The sequence below is a fragment of the Salvelinus sp. IW2-2015 genome, linkage group LG25, assembly GCF_002910315.2.
Source record: "Salvelinus sp. IW2-2015 linkage group LG25, ASM291031v2, whole genome shotgun sequence".
Taxonomy (NCBI): domain Eukaryota; kingdom Metazoa; phylum Chordata; class Actinopteri; order Salmoniformes; family Salmonidae; genus Salvelinus; species Salvelinus sp. IW2-2015.
In genome coordinates, this window is record NC_036865.1 from 16,848,405 (window position 1) to 16,865,531 (window position 17,127).

The 17,127-nt window shown below is 42.5% G+C and overlaps 1 long non-coding RNA gene across 1 annotated transcript; it reads left to right on the top strand.

The window, feature by feature from the left end:
* The first annotated feature begins 3,756 nt into the window (after window positions 1–3,756).
* LOC139022975 (uncharacterized) lies at window positions 3,757–5,611 on the top strand. The gene is made up of 3 exons (XR_011474042.1): window positions 3,757–4,228; window positions 4,346–5,140; window positions 5,308–5,611. It is a non-coding gene; the product is annotated as an uncharacterized lncRNA (long non-coding RNA).
* Window positions 5,612–17,127: the final 11,516 nt, after the last annotated feature.

The window sequence follows — 17,127 nt, forward strand, 5'->3', positions numbered from 1 at the left end:
GCCTGACATGCAGCACTGTCTCCCAGGCTGTGTGCCACCCCCAAGACCACAGTCAATCACATGCAAGCAAACATAACAAGGAATATATCTTTTTTTATATGACCTCTCTGGACTTCCGTAGTTTTATGTACAACGTTGTCAACAAAATTAGGTTGCTGTTACACCCGTCCCTGTTGAAGAATGCAGCCTTTTGACAGCATGTACTAAAGTCGATTTAATCCACACTTGCATTTAGGGGCTCCCGAGTGGCGCAGCGGTCTAAGACACTGCATTTTAGTACAAGAGGTGTAGTACCTGGTTTGAATCCAGGCTGCATCACATTCCGCTTTGATTGGGAGTCCCATAGGGCGGCGCACAGTTGGCCGGGGTAGGCCATCATTGTAAATAAGAATTTGCTCTTAACTGACTTGTCTAGTTCAATGAAGGTTAAATAAATGTGTAAATTTGTCCCCTTGTTTAGTGATTGGCATTTATGCTGAGACAACAAAAAAGGCAGCAGACAGAGACCTACTGTATGTATTAGCAGGGAAGTTTGGTAGGGTGACGTGATTTGTAACAATGAACATAATTTTGTCTAACCCAAAAGTATACGTTTTTAGAGGGGGGACAATAAATATAACAATTATTTGGTTAGAGTGAGATGCAGATTGTCATCTTGTCATCAGGAGATTTTAATTTTTATTTACTTTATTTAGTCTGATCAGTGGAACAATTTCATTCTTAACAATGGGCTAAAATATATGGTAATTAGTGTGCTTGTCAGCAAGAACATTCCTGTTATTCCCCACACTTATTTTATTATTCCACTTCTTCACAATTTTGACATCATAAATTTATTTTTGCAGCCGTTCATGGACAGTTTTGAATAAGTCATACAAATAAGCATTGGATATTAAATGCTCCTAGAATCAAATAATTTGACATTTTAGTATTGTGCACATGCTAGGTGGTAAGGGGACTCACAACTCATAAACACATCATATTTTGTCTATGTAGAGTAAGATCATGGCAAAGGATCTTCAACTAGTAGGCATGAACCACCTGAATATTGATATTCATTATATTTTTCTTGAAGGTTAGGTGATTTAGAGAAATGAACATGAACAAGAACATTTTCAAACACCTAGTACTTGGGAAACATAGATCAGGCGTGGCCAACCCTCCTGGGGAGCAAGCAGGATTTTCTTACAAAATGCTTGTGTCCTTACTTTGCAAGCAGTCTATGGCCAAGGAGACTGCAATCTATGATTTTGTTACCCACTGCCAACAACCATTAATACTAGCAGAGCTATTTCTTGTGCAGAGCCTTGAGGTAGTGGTAACACTCCCCGGCACGTATGGCATAATTTCCACCTGAGAACCGGGATCAGTCCCTGCTTCCAACCTCCACACTGTTACTCCCATTTGCCTGTCTTATTTCATTACTGTTTGAGTAAAGTGTCAAACCACCTAAAAAATATTAGCATATTTTAAATTTAATTCCCCAAAAATCTAAAAGTAGTCACATTTTGTGTGTTAATTTAATGTTCCAAGAATCCTGAATACACCTAAACTGTGGTTTTTATAAAGAATGTCCCACCCTGGTCATAGGCCTAAGCCATGTCAAAATACGTAGAATTGCAGGACTCAGATCTACAGTTGCGCTGGTTTTGCTGTCGAGTAAGTTTGAGGGGTGAATGTAGCACATGGGGATGTGTGTGCCTGAACTGTCCCCACTTGCACCAGCGATTAGCTAGCTTTCTGCTTGGTGCCGACTGGCACTCACTAAGCAAGCAGCGTGACATCCTTTACATTAGCATTTAGCAGTCACTTCTTCTAAACCTGAAAGGGACAACTTCTACATGAATCTTCTCTTACCAGACTGGGTTCAAATGACTTCTGTTTCCTTTTTTCTGTATTTATATGTATGCACTTCCTGTTTGTTTGGTTTTGCACATGAATATGATTCCCTCATTTGCTGTCCTCTGTTCCACCTTCAGCTGTTGACGTTGACCCAAAGGGAGAGGCGTTAGTTGAGTACTGAGTTGTCAGTGCTGACACCGTTTAAATCTGCTGTATGTGCCTAAAGCTGAGAGTTTGTTCTTTATGTATCTTGGTATTTAATTTTTTTTACCTTCCATGTACATACGAAAGCTAATTTGTGTATGTATGTATGTATGTATGTATGTATGTATGTATGTATGTATGTATGTATGTATGTATGTATGTATGTATGTATGTATGTATGTATGTATGTATGTATGTATGTATGTATGTATGTATACATACAGTGTGTGTATCTGTGTGTGTGTATGTATGCATGTATATTATTTTACTGCTCTAGGGATGTTAATATTGTTTGGATAACCTTATTTACTATTATGTATTGATTTTGACCCTTTTTTCACTTTTTATGCGATGTGCAATATAGAGAACACCGGAAGAAGAATGATCATTTAATTACCATAGTGAATTATTGTAATGTTTGTTTATGTGTCAATTAATCCCATAAGGGATGGGTTGCTAATTGGCAATTTGACACGAATAGAAAAATATTCATTCATTAATTCCATTCATTGTTCTGCAGTGAAAACAGGCAAATATATCCAAATTGGACATAAACGGGATCGGTGTCCCTAAACCGGGACATTTGTGCGCTAATGTGACTAGAATGACGTTGTAAGTAACAGACAACTTTCCAGGATATAGACATGTCTTAAATGGGCAGAAAACTGAAATTCTTGTTAATCTAACTGCAGTGTCGAATTTACAGTAGCTATTACAGTGACAAAATACCATGCTATTGCTTGAGGAGAGTGCACAACAACAAAACACTTTTATCACTGCAAGATAAATAATGTACTTACATTCAGAGGCCTGATTTGTCATCCTGAGGGTCCCAGAGATAAAATGTAGCATAGTTTTGTTTGATAAAATCAATTGTTATATTTAAATGTAGGAACTGGGATCTACAGTTTGGATCCCTGCTGTCTGCCATGCAATGCTGACTCTCTCCCACCCTGAAAATAACACATTTTGAAATCAGTGGAACACAGGCCAAACAAGCTGTGCAAACTAAACGGAAACACAGGATGTCTGATTAAAGGGGTTGCAGCATGCCGTGAAGCTTTCATCCATGTATACAGGTAAGAATCTAGCTACAGATAATATGCATTTCTAATTTGGTCAGAAAGTTGTTTTCATTGCAGGCTAAAGCTTGCTGTTAGCTAGCGAGCTGGAGTTTGATGTATGGCTGGCTTGCTAACTAACATTGAACCTAACATTATTTGAACCTAACTTTAGCTTGCTATGACAATCAGTTTGTATTGCTAGTAACGCTACTCTATGGATTGGGATTATAGTTCATGTTTTAGCTAGCTAATGTCAACGTGACATGTCTAAACAAAAGACTCCAGCTTGCTGTTAGCTAGCTAATGTGAGCTGAGGTTAGGTAGCTGGCTTGCTAGCTAACATTAACTTAAGTGTATGAGGTGTGTGTGACGTTAGTGATGTTTTCTCAGAATACCATTTTATAGCCTAATGTTAGCTAGCTAACTAGCTAACATTGAACCTATTGGTTAACTTTAGATAGCTATGACAATCAGTTTGTATTGCTAGTTAATGCTTGCTGTTAGCTAGCCAGCTGAGGTTAGATGTTAGCTACAGTAGCTAACATTACTTGTATGAACTGTGTGTAGTCATATCTCAGAATGCCATTTCACATCTATTTGTATAATAATGCTAAAATATTTGTATCTGGAATTTGTCTTTCAGCTTCAATTAGTAGAACATGCCTGACTCTAATCCACCAGCCATACAGTCATCAAAAAGAGAGCTGGCACAAGCAAGCAAAGGCAGCAGCGGAGTCATCAACTATGCATGCAAGTATTGAGTTGGGGAAACACATGTGGACCTGAAATGTGATAACTGCAGTGGCCAAAACAAGAACACGTTTGTGCTCTGGTATTGTGCCTGGTGGACCGGACCTTCACTTTCTGATCACAGGCCACACCAAGTTTGCCCCCTAACTGGTGCTTCGGCCTCATCAAGCAGCACATCAGAAAGACCAGAGTGAACACTTTGTCTGAGATTGCTGGTGTTGTGAAGGACAGCACTGTGACGGGGTCAATATCACACAGTTGGTTGGACTGGAGGATGGCACGGTGCTGGTGGAAAGCTATGGCTGTCAACAACACCTGACTCCGTACTTCAGGCCGCTGCCACAGATCAAGCAGTACCAGCACTTCAGGTAAAAAATTATTTTCATTGTATGAGGTTATTCTTATCTAAACTTGGGAGATGAATTGATGTTGTGCAGGATTGTAATGTCTCCTGATTTTTTGTTTTGTTATTCCCTGTTTTACAGCTTTCATGCTTTGTAGCCTGGTGTTGTCGTCAAGGAGCTTTTGGACTGTCGGCACCAGGTTTCAGCTGCTGCGCAACGCTGACATCCTTCCTCCCATAGCGCCACCTGGACTGGACACAGCTAGTCAAACTATATTTTTGACAAGATCAGGGACAAGATCACATGCCCTGCACCAAAAACAAGGGCAGAACAGAAACAGGCTCGCCGAATATAGATTCCCTTGTTCATGCGTGGTTTGGACGGACCAGTCATCAGCACTATCTGCAGTGCCTCTATTCACATGACTCTCTCCTAACACACACACACGCCATATGTTGCTGCTACTATTTGTTTTTATCCTGCTGCTCAACCACTTTACCCCTGATTGTATGCATATAACTACCTCGTCTATCACTGATATCGTTATTGATATTGTTCTTGTACATACTGTATATTTGATATATATTGACACTATTTCTGATATTGCTACAATGCAAGTAACCATTTGGCTGTACCGTTTACACCTTCTGTAGAGACCCTCCACTTAGCAAAATATTGATATATAAAATGAATATTGATATGTTTGGTCGTAACATGATTTTGTGTTATGTATACCACAACAATATCATGTGACCGTATCAAGTGTCCACCACATAAATATATGGTGCATGCATCTGTTTATATACTGTACATGTGCAAAAAAACAACCCACTCAGGTTTCAACTCAGGTTGCATGGCCTTAACTTATGTTTGGAATACTATGTGATAAGTGCATGTGTAACAGTATATAAAGCATGCTAATGTACTGGTGTCCCGGTCCCGTGTGGCTCAGTTGGTAGAGCATGGCGCTTGCAACGCCAGGGTTGTGGGTTCATTCCCCACGGGGGGACCAGGATGAATATGTATGAACTTTCCAATTTGTAAGTCGCTCTGGATAAGAGCGTCTGCTAAATGACTTAAATGTAAATGTAAATGGTGTGAAGGCATTTGGGCAGTGGTGTAAAAATACTTCAAAGTGCTACATAAGTAGTTTTTTGTGGTATCTGTACATTACTTTACTATTTTTATTTTTTGAAACTTTTCACTACATTTGTAAAGAAAATAATGTACTTTTTACTACATACATTTTCCTTGACACCCAAAAGTACTCGTTACATTTTGACAGGTAAATTGTCCAATTCTCTCACTTATCAACAGAACATCCCTGGTCATCCCTACTGCCTCTGATCTGGCAGACTCACTAAACACAAATGCTTCATTTGTAAATGATGTCTGAGTGTTGGAGCGTGCCCCTGGCTATCCATCAATAAAAATTAAAAATAATTCAATTGTGCCATCTGGTTTTCTTAATATAAGGAATTTGAAATGGGTTATATTTGTACTTTAACTTTTGATACTTAAGTACATTGTGCCCCTGGCTATCTGTCAATAATAAAAAATAATAAAAACAATTGTGCCGTCTGGTTTAATATAAGGAATTTGAAATGTTTTATACTTTTACTCAAGTATGACAATTTAGTACTTTTTCCACCACTCTGGGTTATAGCATTTCTTTCACATGACCCATCAATTTCGACAAGTGTATCTGGGTAATTTTAATCTGGACACTTTCCATTTACCTGGAATTTTTCCTTATTGTAGGCAACTACCACTTTTAGTCTTATTCTTTACTACACTACTCACTGTTTATGTGAATCCTCAAAGAGATGGTTGGGGATGTCTTAAGAGGATCTGAACAATGCTGAATGGGTGTAGACAAAGGAGAGCTCTCCAGTATGTACCAAAATATTCAAATGCCCTTTTCTCAAAAGTGAGTTTACAAGTGTATCAACTTTCAAAGTAGGATTACTTTCCCATTGTTCCTCAAAAATGCTGTGTGGGATATATCATTTTGTAGCTCTGAGTCTCTACTTTTATCCAATGTAAAACAAAAAACATTTCAAATTTTGCTACATAAGACCGAATCCAGGTGGTGAGTCACATATATCAATTGACCAATTCGGCACATTTGGGCATGCTCCTGGCAGACTTGATACAAAATATAGTATAGTAATGTAATGCTTCACAGGATCAGTCAGACTCTAAATTATACCTAAACTCGTATCTGATTGAATGGCCTTTCTCTTGCATTTCTAAGATTAAAATAAAATTGAAAACACATGTTTTTTTGTTTGTATTATCTTTTACTATATCTAATGTGTTATATTCTCCTACATTAATTCCACAAAAAGTGTTTCCTTCAAACGGTATCAAGAATATACATATCCTTGCTTCAGGTCCTGAGCTACAGACAGTTAGATTTGGGCATGTCATTTTAGGCGGAAGTTCTGGGCCAGTTCCAATACATAAATCATGACAGATTTGACAAATATCTACTTCGCTAGATCAGATTTGTTGACTGTGCGCCAATCTGGTCAATGGAACATCTGCGTCTGTGTTCCATTGACTCCGCATCTATTCCCAAACTACTACCCACGCTCTTCTGGGAGTGCACGCCAAGGAAATTACCTCTGGCGAACAAGGTAATGATACAGGTAAGATTTTTTTCTTGAAAACTGGAATGGTAACTCAAATGACTCAAATGCAATTAGGCCTATATCAACAAAAACATTACTGTAATGGGCTACAAAGGATATGGCTGAGACATAATGTTGCAAATCGCAGTTTGCTCATATTAGTTGCAAAAAGCGTTTGAAAAATCTATGCAAAAATGTAGCCAAATTAACTAAATATTAGCCGGTAAAACGCTGCAAAACACTCAACAAAATGTTTTCAGTGTAAAGTGTAGCTTACACAGAGTAGAGAAAATGGTGCACTACAGTCACATGATGATGGCCGTCATCACAGGCACACACACACACACTTTATTTATGTAGCCTACATCAGAGGCCTAATACTTAGTCAATTTACATTGGTCATGAGCCTGTGGGCAAGTAACTAATGCATAAGTAGCTTATGCATGTTTCAATCTGCTTGGTGGCAAATATAAGTGAAATGGATGACGTTGCAGGCCTACACTTCCTTCTCAAATTGTATAGGCCTAATTTAAACCATACCAACCATGATTTTCTCATATTGAATATTCTCATCCTTACTCATATTTAACATTCCAGATGAATCTTACTGAAACTGGGGAGATTAAGTTTCACCCACTGCATCATTAGTATCATTTTGCAATTGCGTGCTGCTTGAAAAGCAGTCATTCTATGAATATTCACAGAATCAGAGGAGTTCAGTAATTATGCGTAATGCTGATATGCGGTTAATATGCTTTTAAACCTGAGTGAGAGGGTGGAGCATGAAATTGCTCCAATCCAAATGTATAAATGCATGATCCCTTTTTAGAGAATCATTTTCTTAGTTGTACGGAAGCAACAATTTCACCCGAAGTCCCCTAGAATCTTAATGCAGAGAGATTCTGTACATCATAACTTAACTGTAGATTCTTGTATGTTCGTTTTTTATGCACAAATCAACCATCTTTAAATCCAGGATATAAGTCTGTATGAAAAGGTGGAGAGCACATATCTATGGCACCAAATAACCTTCATAATGCCAACAGAAAATAACAGATTCAATGCTTACTATCAAGCAGCAGAGCAGTTATTCAAACACTGATACAGAGACTGAAACTTCAACCCGACTCCTAATTCGGGACTCCCCCTCAGACATAGACACAGTTTGCTGCCTTAATCAAATGGACACTTTGAGGTCAGACCACAAGTAGGTTGGTGTTACACCCTCACTCTCTTCATGTCCGGTTAGGAATTAAGCCATCATGTTGAGTTTGTCCCAACACCAGTTGCCACAACACCTCCCAATTAACACTTGATGGATAGTAGATGCTATTGTGAAATGCCAGGTCAAATGAATGCTTTGTTGTGGTCTGTTTTTAGACTGTTTTTTGTTGTTGTTTACATTTTTATTTATTTGTTATTTTATTTCACCTTTATTTAACCAGGTAGGCTAGTTGAGAACAAGTTCTCATTCACAACTGCGACCTGGCCAAGATAAAGCAAAGCAGTGCAACACAAACAACAGAGTTACACATGGAATATAGAAACATACAGTCAATAACACAATAGAGAAAAAGTCTATATATGAGGTAAGATAAGGGAGGTAGGCAATAAATAGGCTATAGTGGCGAAATAATTACAATTTAGCAATTAATCACTTATGTGCAAAAGATGAATGTGCAAGTAGAGATACTGGGGTGCAAAGGAGCAAAAAAATAAAACATTTTTTTTTATGGGGATGAGGTAGTTCGATGGGCTATTTACAGATGGGACCAGAGCAGGAATTGGCTTTGGGGGTGACCAGTGAAAGATACCTGCTGGAGTGCGTGCTACGGGTGGGTGCTGCTATGGTGACCAGTGAGCTGAGATAAGGCGGGGCTTTACCTAGCAAAGACTTATAGATGACCTGGAGCCAGTGGGTTTGGCGACGAATATGAAGCGAGGGCCAGCTAACGAGAGCGTACAGGTTGGAGTGGTGGGTAGTATATGCGGCTTTGGTGACAAAACGAATGGCACTGTGATAGACTGCATCCAATACATCATTGATGTATACAGAGAAAAGAGTCGGCCCGAGAATTGAACCCTGTGGCACCTCCATAGAGACTGCCAGAGGTCCGGATAACAGGCCCTCCGATTTGACAAACTGAACTCTATCTGAGAAGTAGTTGGTGAATCAGGTGAGGCAGTCATTTGAGAAACCAAGGCTGTTGAGTCTGCCAATAAGAATGTGGTGATTGACAGAGTCGAAAGCCTTGGCCAGGTCGATGAATACAGCTGCACAGTTTTGTATTAGAGTTAGATTAGTACTAAACCTAATTTGCTGTAGGCCTTTATGCAATAAGGGATAACACAAACCATTGAGACTCCAATGTCATAGAACGATTCTCTAGTAGTCTGCAGCCAATCAAGGTGCTCTTCTCGGGGTCATTCTGATACCAGGAGTTCATTCCAGGTTGTCTGGTTTCAATTCAGCATATCTACCTACCCACCTACCAATCTCAGGCAGAGACAAAAACATAACAATATGACAGCAATGGAGATGAATGACAGGGAGTGGAAGTATTATACATCCAGATCAGTTTGAAATATGTGCTATATCAGACTTGGAATGATTGATGTTGTACCTGTCTAATGGCTGACAAATTCAACATTCATTCAGGGCATCAGAATGATTTTGTCTGTAGTACATAACATGTGCCAGACGAGGGCAGTGTTAACCTAGTAAAACTGTTTTTCAACAGTATGTTCAGTATAAGTAAGCACTACTTATTTGAGAACCTTGTGATAAGTAGGTTCCTCATTTTGATAATGTATTTTGATGATGTAAGGAATTGCATAGGGATTCCCCTGAGTATTTTGTATAATACCATGTCAATGCAGCATTTAGTAGAGGTCAACATTTGTGTGACACTATTATGGCTTTCGTCTGTCTGATGTCCTCAGCTCTAGTTTCTGAGAGCCACAATGTCAGCTGATTCCATATAATTACAACTCTAATTCCATCTCTTACTTGTGATGAACTAATTAATGTCAATGACGGCCAGAGAATCAACACCCCTGCTCTGAACGCACAACATTAACCGATGATCCCAATATAATGTAGTGTAAGAAACTTGTAATCCTTCACACAGTTATTTACAGTGGCAAACCTTGGTACTGGTAAAAGTCAAAGGGTTGTAACGTTATCCCCGGCTGACACAATTACTGTATAACTAACGGTTATGGATGAAGACCATGAAAATAATAATAACGATCATAACCGTAAAAAAACAGCTGACTGAAGATGGGACTGCCGGGTATTCGTGCGGTTGAATCCTTTCTGCAATATGGACTCTTAACAACATGATGAAACTTTGCTCTCCCTAAACAAGCAAGGGGTTGTAGCAAATGATTAAAATAATAGGTTTGGAACTTCTAACCCTGGAAATTTGACTGTTAAACTCATGGGTACACGGCAATGGCTGACTGGTATTGTGAGGCAATAATCTCCGTAGTAATGTAGAATGTTAATTCAAATTGTTAACAAATCTGGCACATGCAATGGAATGTATTTTTTGTAATGTCAGTTGAGTTGAATCAACAAATCACAGCACATATGGATGGGTACACTTCCTGCTTTTACTTCCTGCTTTGCTCCTATGGGTACATTCGCAATGGCTGCCAGTACACCCATTATGTCTTCATTGACTTGAATGGGGACCTCCGTTCAATTCATTATATTTCTATGGCAGCAGATGCAGTCAGGAGCGGAGGAAAGGAGGATATTCAAACATTATTAATGAGACAGCGGTCATTTGGCTGGCTAATTAACATCATCCAAAATCCCATGACTGTCACAGCCCTACCCATCATAAACAGTTAGACGCAAATTTGAAAGATTCAGACTTTTGTGGAGACATTCACACTGTCATCACAGTGACACAGCACTTTGGCTCTGTGGAAATATCACTACAGTAGAGAAAGACATGGTCTAGAAAGGGTTGAGATGCAATGGAGTACATCCACTCCCCTAAGGGTCCAGGAGACCTTTTGAGAGGGACATACATTACCAGTCAAGAGTTTGGACACACCTACTCATTCAAGGGTTTGTCTTTATTTTTACTATTTTTTACATTGTAGAATAATAGTGAAGACATCAAAACTATGAAATAACACATATGGAATGTAGCTAAATAGACTACACTCCCAAATAACCCCTGAGTTATATCTATTTTTTTTTATTTCTAAAGGGGAGTGTTTTCAGTGTAGGAGATTGCAAATTCAATTTGCTTTACATTTTTATGTGTGATATAAAAGGCACAATGACACATGCTGCATGTTTTGGCCTCAGCAAAGAAACAAACCAGTGGTCCAAAACTGATTGCTTTTTGGTAGAATTAACTGTTGTTTAAAGACCTCAAATATTTAGCCGAGCTACAGTATATATAATGCCCACGCTCACTTGTAATGCACAATGAAAGTATTCAGAAGTAGGGTGCTAAGACAAGTTGTTCTGAAGTGACCATTGTCACCGAATCCCTCTTCTTTAGCTTTATGTCGGCACAAATGCCAGATCAGACATGAGTTACTGTGCTTGATGACAAAGTGCTTTCTTAACTTTCACAGTGTGGGTATATTTGAATGTGGTGGCCAAGGTGGGACACAGACCCAGTTTAGGGGGGCCATAACATTTTGAACCTTAATCGATGTGTCACGCCCTGGCCTTAGTATTCTTTGTTTTCTTAATTATTTTAGTTAGGTCAGGGTGTGACATGGGGAATGTATGTGTTTTTTGTAGTGTCTAGGGTGGTTGTAAGGTTTAGGGGGTTTATTAGAGTAGTTGGGTTTATGTTTAGTATAGAAGTCTAGCTGTGTCTATGGTTGAGTGTAGGTATCTAGGAAAGTCTATGGTTGCCTGAATTGGGTCTCAATTAGAGACAGCTGGTTATTGTTGTCTCTGATTGGGAGCCATATTTAAGGCAACCATAGGCTTTAGCTGTTTGTGGGGAATTGTCTATGTCGAAGTGTTTTGTGTCAGCACTTATGTTTGTATAGCTTCACGGTCGTCTGTTTTGTTGGTTTGTTTTTTCCTTTAAATAAAAAGAAGATGTACTTTCCACGCGCTGCACCTGGTCCTCTCTCAGTCCCTTTGACGATCGTGACAGAATTCCCCACCAATGCGGGATCAAGCAGCGTGAAAAGCGGCAACAGGAGCAGCGCAAGGAGGAATAAATGGAGCATAATATTGACTACACTACGTGGGAGGAGATCGACAGTGGGCGATCGACCCAGGCGAGTGCCGGAGCCAGCCTGGGATTCTCTGGCTCAGTGTGAGGAGGATACCGGCGAATGGAGGCAGGCACGACGAGCGTAGGAAGCCTGTGAGTCAGCCCAAAAAAATTCTTGGTGTGGGCTTAGAGGTAGTGGGCCGAGGGCAGTAGGAGACCTGCGCCCACTTCCCAGGCTAACCGTGGAGAGCGGGAGTACGGGCGAACACCGTGTTACGCAGTAGAGCGCATGTGTTCCCCGGTTCGCCTACATAGCCCGGTGCGGTTATTCCACCTCCCCGCACGGTTAGGGCGACGGGGAGCATTCAACCAGGTAAGGTTGGGCAGGCTCGTGCTCAAGGGAACCAGTACCCTGCACGGTCCGGTATTTCTGGCGCCACCTCCCTCCCCAGTCCAGTTCCACCAGTGCCTACACCACGCACCAGGCTTCCAGTGTGTCTCCAGAGCCCTGTTCCTCCTCCACGCACTCGTCCTATGGTGCGTGTCTCCAGCCCGTACCACCAATTCCGGCACCACGCACCAAGCCTCCTTGCGTCTCCAGAGTCCTGTGCATCCTGTTGCTGCTCCCGCATAGCCCTGAGATGCGTTCCCCAGCCTGTACCACCAGTTCCGGCCCACGCACCAGGCCTACAGTGCGCCTATTCCGGCCAGAGAGCCATCCGTCTCCCCAGCGCCATCTGAGCCACCGTCTCCCCAGCGCCATCTGAGCCATCCGTTCCCCAGCGCCATCTGAGCCATCCGTCTCCCCAGCGCCATCTGAGCCATCCGTCTCCCCAGCGCCATCTGAGCCATCCGTCTCCCCAGCGCCATCTGAGCCATCCGTCTCCCAGCCCATCTGAGCCATCCGTCTCCAGCGCCATCTGAGCCATCCTCTCCCAGCGCCATCTGAGCCTCCGTCCTCCCAGCGCCGTCTGAGCCATCCGTCTCCCAGCGCCGTTGACCATCGTCTGTCCCGAGCCATTAGAGCCGCCCGTCTGTCCGAGCCGTCAGAGCCGTTAGTCAGTCACAGCCGCTAGAGCCATTCGTCAGTCAGGATCTGCCAGAGCCGCCAACCAGACAGATCTGCAGCCGCCAACCAGACAGATCTGCCAGAGCCGCCAACCAGACAGGATCTGCCAGAGCCGCCAACCAGACAGGATCTGCAGAGCCGCCAACCAGACAGGATCTGCCAGAGCCGCAACCAGACAGATCTGCCAGAGCCGCCAACCAGACAGATCTGCCAGAGCCGCCAACCAGACAGGATCTGCCAGAAGCCGTCAGCCAGCCATGAGGAGCCATATCCGTCAGCCAGCCATGAGGAGCCAGATCCGTCAGCCAGCCATGAGCAGCCAGATCCGTCAGCCAGCCATGAGCCGTCCAGCCAGGATCCGCCAGAGCCGTCCAGCCAAGATCCGCCAGCAGCAGTCATCCAGCCAGGATCGTCCCTCATCCGGAGCTGCCGTCCCTCAGTCCGGAGCTGCCGTTCCCTCAGTCCGGAGCTGCCGTCCCTCAGTCCGGAGCTGCCGTCCCTCAGTCCGGAGCTGCCGTCCCTTCAGTCCGGAGCTCCGTCCCTCAGTCCGGAGCTGCCGTCCCTCAGTCCGGAGTGCCGTCCTCAGTCCGGAGCTGCCCCTCTATCCTGGTGCGCCCTATCCTGGTGCTCCCTTATCCTGGTGCTCCCCTATCTGGTGCGCCCTTATCCTGGGTGCTGCCCCTTATCCTGGTCTGCCCCTTATCCTGGTGCGGCCCCTTATCCTGGTGCTGCCCCTTATCTGGTGCTGCCCCTTATCCTGGTGCTGCCCTTATCCTGTGCTGCCCCTATCCTGGTGCTGCCCTTAGTCCGGTGGCCCCTTAGTCGGCTCCTATCGTGCTGCCCCTTAGTCCGGGCTGCCCCTTAGTCCCGGGGCTGCCCCTTAGTCCGGTGCTGCCCCTTAGTCCGGTGCTGCCCCTTAATCCAGTGGGGTTAATGTGGAGGGTGGCCATTTGGAGGAGGCTACGTAAGCGGGTAGTGACTATTGTGGGGTGGGGACCACGACCAGTGCCGGAGCCGCCGCCGTGGACGGACGCCCACCCAGACCCTCCCCTAGACTATGTGCTGGTGCGCCCGGAGTTCGCACCTTAAGGGGGGGTTATGTCACGCCCTGGCCTTAGTATTCTTGTTTTCTTAATTATTTTAGTAGGTCAGGTGTGACATGGGGAATGTATGTGTTTTTTGTAGTGTCTAGGGTGGTTGTAAGGTTTAGGGGGTTTATTAGAGTAGTTGGGTTATGTTTAGTATAGAAGTCTAGCTGTGTCTATGGTTGAGTGTAGGTATCTAGGAAAGTCTATGGTTGCCTGAATTGGGTCTCAATTAGAGACAGCTGGTTATTGTTGTCTCTGATTGGGAGCCATATTTAAGGCAACCATAGGCTTTAGCTGTTTGTGGGGAATTGTCTATGTCGAAGTGTTGTGTCAGCACTTATGTTTGTATAGCTTCACGGTCGTCTGTTTTGTTGGTTTGTTTTTTCCTTTAAATAAAAAGAAGATGTACTTTCCACGCGCTGCGCCTTGGTCCTCTCTCAGTCCCTTTGACGATCGTGACACGATGCAAGGTGGACATTTCAACATAATTATGATGATTCAACATATTAAATACTTCAGCTTAGGTTTGTTACATTTCTATAGGATTATAATGATGACAGAACTATGTGAGTTTGTATTTTGAATTTAGTGGCCGCACATTGAGATTCGTGGTTGCTAGTACGATTCGCAAATGTGTAATTTCATTTTGCAAGCTTGTATCATGATGTGTGAAATTTAACAACCGTTGCAAACTTGTAACTTCACATTTGAATAGATTCAATAGGATTTGTAAGAGCAATTTATTTTCAGAATTTAGGCCATTTACGTCTATGAATATTCTGCTGTGAATCAAAAATACACTTGCAAATTTTGAATCTGAGCACGCTTCATGTTCTGTCTCTGTTGCCACGTTACCAACAGATTCGTAGAAATCATTTGTAGAAAGTTGTGAGAGTTTGTAGAAATAGATTTGCAAGTTAAAATTGGCTTTATGCAGCTCGGGGGGCAGGACCTTTTACTCCTGACCAATTCATACCCACTGCCAAAACCATTGGCTGGATAGTTCCATCAATCAAATCTCAGGAAGTAGCTGCCCACATGAGCAAGAGGATGAGGTAAATAAAACCAAAATGATCTTGAAGGTAATTGTCTCTTTTTTTGTGAAAAGCCTTGACAGTAGTTTGTTTATCATATGAAATATAATAATACATTACAGACAAACTCCAGACCAGTCATTGCATTGACAGCCACTATTGCGTTAGCTAGCTGGCCTCTGACATTCATCCTAGCCACTATCAACTGGCTAGCTTCATCAGGCTAGATGCGAGGGGAAAACAAATATATTTGCTAGTTAACCATGTGAATGATAAAGTAGATAGATATACAGTGTATTCGGAAAGTATTCAGACCTCTTGACTTTTTCTACATTTTGTGACGTTACAGCCTTATTCTAAAATGTATTAAATTGTTTTTTCCTCTCATCAATCTACACACAATACACCATAATGAGAAAGCAAAAACAGGTTTTTGGTCATTTTTGCAAATGTATAAAAAATTCAAAACAGAGATGTTGCATTTATATAGGTATTCAGACCCTTTACTCAGTACTTTGTTGAAGCACCTTTGGCAGCAATTACCGTGTTGAGTCGTCTTGGGTATGACACTACAAGCTTGGCACACCTGTATTTGGGGAGTTTTTCACATTCTTCTCTGAAGATCCTTTCAAGCTCCGTCAGGTTAGATGGGCAGCGTCGCTGCACAGCTATTTTCAGATCTCTCCAGAGATGTCCGACCAGGTTTAAGTCCGGGCTCTGGATAGGCCACTCAAGGACATTCAGAGACTTGTCCCGAAGCCAGTCCTGTGTTTTCTTGGCTGTGTGCTTAGGGTCGTTGTCCTGTTGGAAGGTGAACATTCGCCCCAGTCTGAGGTCCTGAGCGCTCTGGAGCAGGTTTTCATCAAGGATCTCTGTACTTTGCTCCGTTCATCTTTCCCTCAATCCTGACTAGTCTACCAATCCCTGCCGCTGTAAAACATCCCCACAGCATGATGCTGCCACCACCATGCTTCACCGTAGGGATGATGCCAGGTTTCCTCCAGACGTGACACTTGGCATTCAGGCCAAAGAGTTCAATCTTGGTTTCATCAGACCAAAGAATCTGGTTTCTCATGGTCTGTGAGTCCTTTAGGTGCCTTTAGGCAAACTCCAAGCAGCCTGTCATGTGCCTTTTACTGAGGAGTGGCTTCAGTCTGGTCTTAAAGGCCTGATTGGTTGAGTGTTGCAGAGATGGTTGTCCTTCTAGAACATTCTCCCATCTCCACAGACGAACTCTGGAGCTCTGTCAGAGTGACCATCGGATTCTTGGTCACCTCTCTGACCAAGGCACTTCTCCCCGATTGCTCAGTTTGGCCGGGTGCCAGCTGTAGGAAGAGTCTTGGTGGTTCCAAACTTCTTCCATTTAAGAATGATGGAGGCCACTGTTTTCTTGGGGACCTTCAATGCTGCAGAAAAATGTTGGTACCCTTCCCCAGATGTGTGCATCGACACAATCCTGTCTCAGCGCTATTCGGACAATTCCTTAGACCTCATAGCTTGGTTTTTGCACTGACATGCACTGTCAATGGTGGGACCTTAAATAGACAGGTGTGTGCTTTTCCAAACCATGTCCAATCAATTGAATTTACCACAGGTGGACTCCAATTAAGTTGTAGACATCAAGGATGATCAATGGAAACTGAATACTTATTTACAATAAGGTAACAATTTCTTTTTTTTTACATAAATTTGCAAAAATTTCTAAAAACCTGTTTTCTCTGTCATTATGCGGTATTGTGTGTAAATTGATGAGGATTTAAAAAAATGTATTTCATTGTAGAATAGGCTGTAACGTAAGGCGAAGGGGTCTGCATATTTTCCGAATGCACTGTATTGTCATATTTTTGTGCACAGATCCCTACACATTTGATTATACATGCATTTTACTA